Consider the following 9,092-nt stretch of genomic DNA (forward strand, 5'->3'; position numbering starts at 1 on the left):
GCCTTATTTTGCTGCTTGTTCTTACCTGCCTACTTCATGTACTTGTCCCATTGGAGTGAAGGGCAGGTCAGTGGTGGCACCTTCTTGACACAGGTGCAGGAAATGGCTCTAAACTGCGTTAAGTCTAAAATGGTCTCTGTGCCATCGCTGTTTCTGTCAGTCAAAGCAACCATTGACTGACTGACTGAACAGCCAATTGAAACGCAAGTGTGGGAACTGAGCAGTGAGGCACATCTAATATCCAACAATTCTTTCCTCCTAGCCCAAAGGTTATGCACTAACATTACAAGCTAAAAGTACATAAAAGCCAAGTCTCGAGCATGTAATTGCTCTTCTAATGTTGTACTCTAGTGTCATTCAGTGAGCTTGCCTCAGCATGCCATATCTGATCATATTGTGATTCTATCTTAGCGGCTTCTTTCCTCAAGCTACGGGTAGTTGAGAATGAGCACGTTACTGAACCCGACAGGACATGTCATGTGATTCACTTTCACTTAGCCAAAAACCACGATTACTCTAATTGTTGTACAGTTTTCTTTTTCCTACAGTTTAAACCTGGGTATAAAAGTGTGTTGTGTTTGAAAATACAATGCCATATTAAATAATGTCTTTTAAGTATGTCAAATACATAAATACAGACATATATACTCAAAGCTGGATCTTGTTGCCTGAGCATCTCAAGCCAAATCAGTAGAGTCTTCACAATCACTTCTTAGAAATCTCTCTTCATTTTTATTGCTCATTTTTAACTCTGTTGTACCTTGTTTTTGTTATCTGATTTTTAGTGATTTCTATATATTTTCCCATCTTATATTAGTATTATTTTAGCATTTCTCTTGCAAGGCACTTTGCAACTTTGTTTTGATTTCCATTGTAAAGCCTTGTTAATGTCAAGAAAGTATAAGATATTTAGCAGTAAAAGACCAACATATATGTGGTGTATGTTCCCGTTCCAGTCAGTGCGCTCCTTCCAGTTTGAAAGGTTATTCCTTTGTGTCTGTCTGGTCAATACAGCAGAAGAGCATGTAAGCCATCTAAGCTCTCATCAGAATCCACTTTGCTCTGTTAAAACAACAGAGTGGTGCTTGTTCGTTGAAGTACAAGTCATGACACTGCTTGTCACTGACACACATGCAGACTCTTGCTAATGAACACACACAGGCCTACATACATTTTCCAAGTTGATTAATTCACAGAGGAGACGTAGGAGATATAGAAGATAACGACAGCTCCACAAAGACAGCGGCAATGACACCTGCATAAAGTTTAAATACCAACAACAGCTGCGGCCTAGCGGAGATGCACAGAGCTGAGACACTTTTGTTTCTCATGTTTGCTGCCAACATGAGCACACACAGATGCAGAGCCACAGCCAGTCACACACACACACACACACACACACACACCACGGGGCTGTGTATCCCTCACGCAGCAGACAAGCCACAGTTATTTAGTCTGCCTCCCAGTTTGTTTGCCCACTGTCTTCTCTCTTTTGTTGCTCTGCCTTGGGCTTTGTTTGAAGTGAACTGCTGACTATAGCAAATGACAGTTGCAGCTGGGAGGATGATGAGTGAGGATGAAAAAGGTCACGCCAAATGACAAATTATGAAGGTGGTCAGGTTGGATAAGCAGCAATGTTTCTGTGTTTGTGTTCAAAAAGCGACAACTGAATAGTTCCTTTCACATTCAGTCACAGGAGGACATTGGGAAGGAGCCCAAACTAACTTGGTTTTCTCACATTTGGAAGCAGGTCTAAAGCAATTTTAAGGTCAGTAGTTCTGCTGGCCCATTTTTGCTTTGCACTGTGCTATGCACGCACACACACACACACACACACACACACACACACACACACACACACACACACACACACACACTGAGATATCTGGCCAGACATGCAAACTGTGTCCTTCCCCTCCCCAGCTCAGTTCCTTCGAGTTGAGCTCCAGTAAAGTACCTTTGGCAGCAAGGCTACAGAACGGCGTGTCCTCTCAATGCTGGGCCCCATTTCACTCACAGCCTGCAGGTGGGGTGGGGGTTGGGGCATCTGGAGGGCAGTGATCAGTGCAGCTAATGGAAAGGAAGCCTATTTCTTTAGTATTTAAGACCAGTTTGCAATGATGTCATTCTTTGTTAAAGGATGAAAATGACGGAAATATCTTACCTCTGAAAATCAGGAACTCCTCTGGTCAAAAAAAGAAGAGATTATTAGCTGTGATGGGATATTGTGCCTGATGAACCATTGGTGAACAAGCCTAGCCACAGGCCAAGCCCGTGGGGAGTTTGTGGTTTACAGTGTGTGAGTGAGGGTGTGTGTTTGGGGTAGGGGGATGGTGCAGAAATAAAATACAGCCTTACTCCGTGCAGGGTTCACCCTCTGCATCCATGCATGTTGGTCTTGGAGGTCACAGCACCTAGCAACAGCCTGGATCAAGTCCTGAAAGAAACATGAGACAACACCCAGGCAGGCAGCCACTTACACACACAGTTCATATAGTTACATACATTTTTCTGAACCAACACCAACATTAAACTAACACTGTTGACACACTTTTTCTCGTGATATGATGTTGACATGGCGTGCAGAGTAGTGTAGAAACACATTTTCATTTCAAAGTGTGCATGTGTCAGCATGACTGAAGTGGTTATCTGAGATCAAATCACTGACTTATCTAGAGGGAAGAACACATTTTCCTGTCTTTTTTGACAGTTCAATAAATGGACCATATAGAAGAATGTTTATCGCCTTAATGCAAAAGCCGTTAGAACATTAACTTATAAAGGGATAGAACTGGTGTATTAACTAATGCAAAAGAGTTAAGTGCGTAATATTCACTTAACCTCCTGGTTACAATGTAAAAGCAGCCTTAAATCTTTGTTGCATGCCACCCTCCTCTCTCTTTATCTATACTGTCTCTCTCTACTTTGCACTGTCTGATAAAGATGAAAATACCTCAAAGATTCCACCTCCTTTATAGTCACTCAAGCCGACCTATCAACTATGAATAGCAGACTTGCTTTGTGTGCAGCGTCACATTATGTTTGATGATTTCCTGCTGATATAAACGCCGGATCCTTTTTGAACTTTTGAACCAAGCTGATTCACGTGTAAAAAATGCTGCAATTCAACGAATCATCCAGAAGATTAGCTTCCCATTCATTATCTCCGTCACTAGAGTCTTGATTTTCTTGATTCTTGCTTAGAGAGTTGCTCCTGTTTACAATAATGTTGTATGTGTGGAGGATCACAGGAGTGCACAATTCAGTTTTAGGGTGGGCTTCCCTGTAAAGACACCCAGATACACACTTACAAAATGGACCAAAGGAATAGAAGTTTACTCAGTAAAGGGCTGCAGCCCAGACTGAGGTGAAGCAGTGGGCACTTTTTCCATATTCAGTAATTATACTGCTTGTACTGCTAAGAGCCACTCTCAAGGCTGATATCTAAACACAGGAAACATGAGCGAGACCAAGCACAGACGCACAGGGCTAGACTCCTTCACAAACAGCAGGCCGTTTCCTACAAATCCTTTTGACATGTCCATCTTTCAGTAGTTCTCCATGGTGACCACCAGTAAACAAGCTCTGCCTATAATTTACACACAAAGATGCACCCACTTGCTTGTGCTTACTTTGCACTGGATGCATACTGTATGCATAAGTGTGTGTCTGCAAAAGCACACCTATGCATATGCACACACACAAATGCAAAGGCACCATAACTGCTGGTCAACAGGTTCAGATTTTGGCAATGTGTCATCAATTCTGCATTCAGAGTACTTTCACACAGTCAGCATCCTAAAATAGCTGAAGGACTTTGGCCCTCTGCCCAGCCTCCCTAACTGTCAATAAGTTATCTCCTCCCTCGCAATAACACTCTACTCTAAAACCTACAACACCACCACCATCAACTGCATTAACTGTCTCCCAAACACCACAAGGTAATTGTAAATTATTTGGATTTGGATGCAACACACCAATAACTAACTTTATTGGCCAGTGCCTGTTTAAAATTGTATAAGTGTATTTGTCTACAGGAATTTTTTTTTTTTTTTGGTTTCCTCTTTGATGTGAAAATACCAGACAATGAGGAGGGCATATCTCTGCTGCTTGTTTGTGTTGTCAGTTGTTGTGTCTCCTCTCCGTGTTTTAGTCTCAGCTCTCCTGTCTTTTTATCTGCTCTGGTTGACTATCCATCTCTATCAACCCCCCATCTTTCTCTCTGCCTCTCTGATTCCAGTACAACTCCTCCTCACTTGGCTTTTGATGATGGCTACAGATAACATGGCTTCTGGTCTTGCGAATCCTCTTATTTTCATTTTTCCTCAAGCTGAGGAATGTCTGCTTTTCAAATTCCAGGTATAGGGTGAATTGTGGTGCAAATGAAAAACTGAATTATGTGACCACATGAATTTAATGGATGGTGTGAATAATGGTTGTGGCTTATATAATGCTTTTTAAAGAGTGATGATATGATATGTTTCTTTGATGGAAAATAGTTGCAAGTTGCTGCTGGCATTGATGAAACAGCTGCATTAAAGACAGCACAAAAAATCAGTAGCGAGGACTATTTCACTGCTTGTGTATTTCTCTGACTGCTGTATAAAAATAGCTTGCTGCTGTAATACAGGGTCAATAATGGATCCATAGTCTAATGGTACCCAAGACAGATGTCTTAGCTATAGAATATCACTCTCTCTATCAGCCTCTTAAAACCTGAGAACCCTCCTTGCAACGCAATTATTCATCCATTGCACAAGTTTTGAAGGCAGTTTATGTGTTGACAGGCTGAGCCAGTGTGCAAGAGTCTGGAGCGCTAAGGGTTACAGTAATGAAGCCAGGCAAGGAGGGGAAAGAGAGAATGCGAGGGGTTAAATGGGGCAAGAGGGTCAGGAGTTGAAGCTGGGAATGTTTTTCCCAGCCCGGCCTTCCCTTGACACAAGCCTGTGTGCCATACAGTCCCCACTAACAGATGTACCCACATCCAGGGTTAGAACTACCTCCCTCCCTGTGGTGCCCCTGATACTGGTAAACACTGTTTGTGAAGCACGCTAGGAAAGGACAGGAAGACAGAAGGTAGTGGACATGGTATCGACGGGAGGACTCAGCTGCGTGCCTAAGAATCCTGCTTTTTCCTTTTTTTTATGATGCCTGTAACAAGACTCTCTGTGGCAGTGTGTGTGTGTGTGCGTGTGTGTGCAGTTGAAAGCAGACCTTTCCAATTCCTTTATCATTCATTTAATTAACTATCTTCCATCATCATTTCGTCACATTTTCCACATATAAATTCTATCTGTCACAAGCGATCCACATGCGCAGCTGGATATTTCACAGTGGGAACTTTGGGTCAAGTGGTGCAGTAGTTAAAGGGCTCCACAGCAGCCCTATCCCATTACATGGGCCAACAGCCGTCAAACAGCAGCCTTCTGTTCACTAGCCTAAATCTCTGCTGGACCTAAACACACTTGGCTGGTGGCAGAGGGGGTGGTGGCATGGCAGGATGAGGGTTAAGTTCAATGCCGGACACAGTGGGGAGGAAATCCTGTCTGAGTCATGGGTGAGGGGTCAGCAGGGGTCAGTTCCTATCCTAAATCCTTAGTCTGGGGTTGTCAGATAAACTCTGACCTTGGACCAGTCTTTTGAAGAGAAACTCATATAGATCACTGAAGACGGAGCAGCTGTGTTGAGCAGACACAGAGCTTCTTATTGAATCATTTCTATATGTGCCTGCAAACCACACTGGAAGCTCAGTTTCAAGTAAAACCTCAAATGGAGGAATCCCACAGCGTTCCTCAAACATATCAAAAGATTTGATCAATCATCGGCCAGGGAGCACTCAAAAGAAAATCATAACATGCAGCCACCCAACTGTGAACCGTGCAAGGAGCTCCACGGCAGACAAGGCTTCACATCCCTTTCTGTTGACAGTCAATCTGGTTCACCAACATAAGAGTCTGGCTGTGATGCGGGCTGCACTGAAACAGGATCCCTCAGGCAGAAACTCAAAGGGGAGAGAGAAGGACAGAAAGAGAGAGAATGGAGGGAGCGGGGCACTGCTCTGCTCTGTCTCCAATCAACTTGACATGTGTGACTTGTGTCAATGTCGCTGCTGGAAACCCCACACGCCAATTTCAACAAACGGTGTTGTGGGGAGTGGCAGGCAGGAAGTGGGTGGGAGTAGCCAGAAATGAAAAAAAAAAAGAAAAGATGTTAAACGAAGTTAAGAGTTAAGATCAAAAGCAAAAGAGTAATGTCAGTTTATTTGATTTGCAGGAAATATAACCTTTATCCCCACTGTTGTGATTCACATATTTCTTGTTGTCTGAGATATTTGAGCAAATATCAGAGCTCCACCACATCCAGCATCAACATCCCATCATCCTATAAGCCGTCAGTAACCACTCTTTTTCTCCAGATTCACACTTCCCTCTCTTCTTGCTTCAGGCAAGCCAGGCTGCCGTGTGTTCATACTGGGAGCCCAACCAAATCATCTGCCCTTCTCCTGATCTGGTGCCTCAACCTGACACACTGTATCAGGTTGACTTGCGTGTATCCAAGTGTGTGTGAGTGTGTGTGTGAGTGTGTGTGCGCCTGTGCGTTAATGGAGAATCATGTGTCATCTTCTAGGAAAGAGGGGAAGCGAGTGACAGAGAAGAGGGCAGAGAAAGACAGTGAAAGAGACTGAAAGGGTGGGGGAGAGTTTATGAGAGAAAGTAGGAGAATATCATCGTAGTTTCTCTGGTTGTTTCTTTTGTTGCCAAATAATAAAAGAGCAGTGGCAGACAATATTTAATGACTTGCTGATATTTGAACATTACTCTGACATACTTATGCTTTTTGTACTGACTTCTGCTCTTTCAGAAACCATATATGGAGGGAGGGCTTTTTCTCTTTTTTCACTTTGCTGGCGTGGGCTGAGGGAGCGAGCTCTAAAAATAAAACACATGTTCCTCCAGGTCTGTGGGAGCAGGGGCCCCCAGCGTATTGTTTTGGGATATGGGGGAGGACAGGCCTGGAGAGAGATACTGCAGAGTGGATACAGGCACAGGGAGAGCAGAGGGGGCAGGGCTGCTGTACTTTCAAGAAAAGAGTTGAGGAAATATTCTCTCTTGCATGCGATAAGTTCTTTTGTAATGTGCACTTACATGTTAGAAGGAAAGGAAATTGAAATAAAGTCAATGCTGTTCTGTTGCGCAAATCTCTCCTTTCCTGTAACCACTGGGGCTTGAAATGTGAGGCAGTATGTTTGTGTGTGTTACTTGAAAGCGTCTGGACGGGTTGAGGGGTGGTGAGGATTACTGTCCATAATGCTGAGTACAAACCAGCTGAAAAGGTGCATCCATGAGCCTCATTATTGATTTACAAAGCCCTCGGGGAACCAGTAGGCACAAGGGTTAAAAGTATCTGAAGGGTCAGTGTACTTATGCATGCACACTGCAAAAATTGCACTGTGTGTGTGTGTGTGTTGTGGGGGATAACTGAATCAAAGGAGTGTATCCATCAAGCTAAAGAGGGTAGACCAGCAGCTAAGAGCTCTTCTTGGCGAGGAATGAGTTAAAGCCAGCTGACTGAGATGTGTGGGGGGAGTTTGCACAGAGCAGAGAAGGGGAAATGAAGGGATATTAAGGGAGAAATAAGCATGAGCGCCGAGGGGGCTGGATGTATCACGTGTCTGGATTTAGCACCAGTCCTCCTACCTCCTACTGCTGTATCTTTGTAGACTGTTCAGCAAAGTGGAAGAGGGAAGAGTGGGGGAGGAGTGTGTGTGTGTGTGTGTGTGTGTACAGTAAGAACAAGAAAGTAAAGAGAGAAAAAGAATAATATATACAGAAAATAAAGAGTGTGTGAAAGTGCTGTAATCAAATACTGAGGGTAATTAGTGATCTTGTGACACAATCAAATCTGATCCCCCCTTGAAATAGAGTATTTTTAAAATCAGCCAGTCATGCTCTAATGTTCCCTCACTACTGATGAAGATCATTTTCAACTTGGCAGGAAAAAGCAAGCAAAGCAATGGAAGCTGTGACACTTTAAAAGTCAACTAAGCTAATATAATAGCACAATCACAGCAGTGAGGACCCATAAGAATATAATGTGAATATTTATAGCAATACCCAGTGGTGGGAAGTAACTAAATACATTATTCAAGTACTGTATTTAAGTACAGTTGTGAGGGACTTTTCCATTCTATGCTGCTTTATGCTTCTACATTTCAGTAAATATTGTATTTTTACTCCATTATATTTATTTAACAGTATTTGTTAGGCTACTAGTTCAGATGAAGATTTTTTATATAAACATGTGGTCAATTCATAAATATGATGTCTTTTTTACTATATAACATTAACCAGATCAAACTTTACTTAACTGTTAAAGTGTCACTAATAACCACCCAGTAACATATTTATAAAATAACACTCAAAAGGAACATTCTGCATAATGAGTACTTTTACTCTTGATACTTTGAGTACATGCTGATAGTACTTCTGTACTTTTGCTCAAATGGAATTTTGAATGCAGAACTTTTGCTTGGAATGACGTATCTTTAGAGATTAGCATTGCTACTTTAACTTAAAGAAATCATCTGACCACATACACATATACACAATAAAGTGCAGTAAAGTAACTAATTTTTCCATTCTATGCTATTTGCTATTTGTAATTTATATGGTATTATGTTTCCATGCTATAGCGACTATGCTACTTAGTTTGGGTTATGGAATGCTTCTGTATTAACTATAAATTAACTAAATTTTAATATCCGTAAGTGTAGATTAAAGCATAATTTATGTGTATTTCCGCTCACTATTGAGTGTAACTACCAGTGTGAAAAGTCCAGATATAACAGGGTGATTGTAAAAATACCTCAGTACATCAGACATCATGGTGTTCGGATTATTTGATTATTATCTAGCAGAGGACGGATGATGCTTTTGTCAGTGAGGAGGGGCGTGTGCTGTGGGCGTGTCATCCCGGGGAGTGTCTGTTTTCCACCAATCACACTTTAGACGCGAGCTCTGTGGGCGTGGCCGCTCCTCCCACACTATCCTGTCCCAGCTGCAGCACGCTTTTGTTCAAACTCACAAGTCAGA

Source organism: Chelmon rostratus, chromosome 17, assembly GCF_017976325.1.
Source record: "Chelmon rostratus isolate fCheRos1 chromosome 17, fCheRos1.pri, whole genome shotgun sequence".
Lineage (NCBI taxonomy): Eukaryota > Metazoa > Chordata > Actinopteri > Chaetodontiformes > Chaetodontidae > Chelmon > Chelmon rostratus.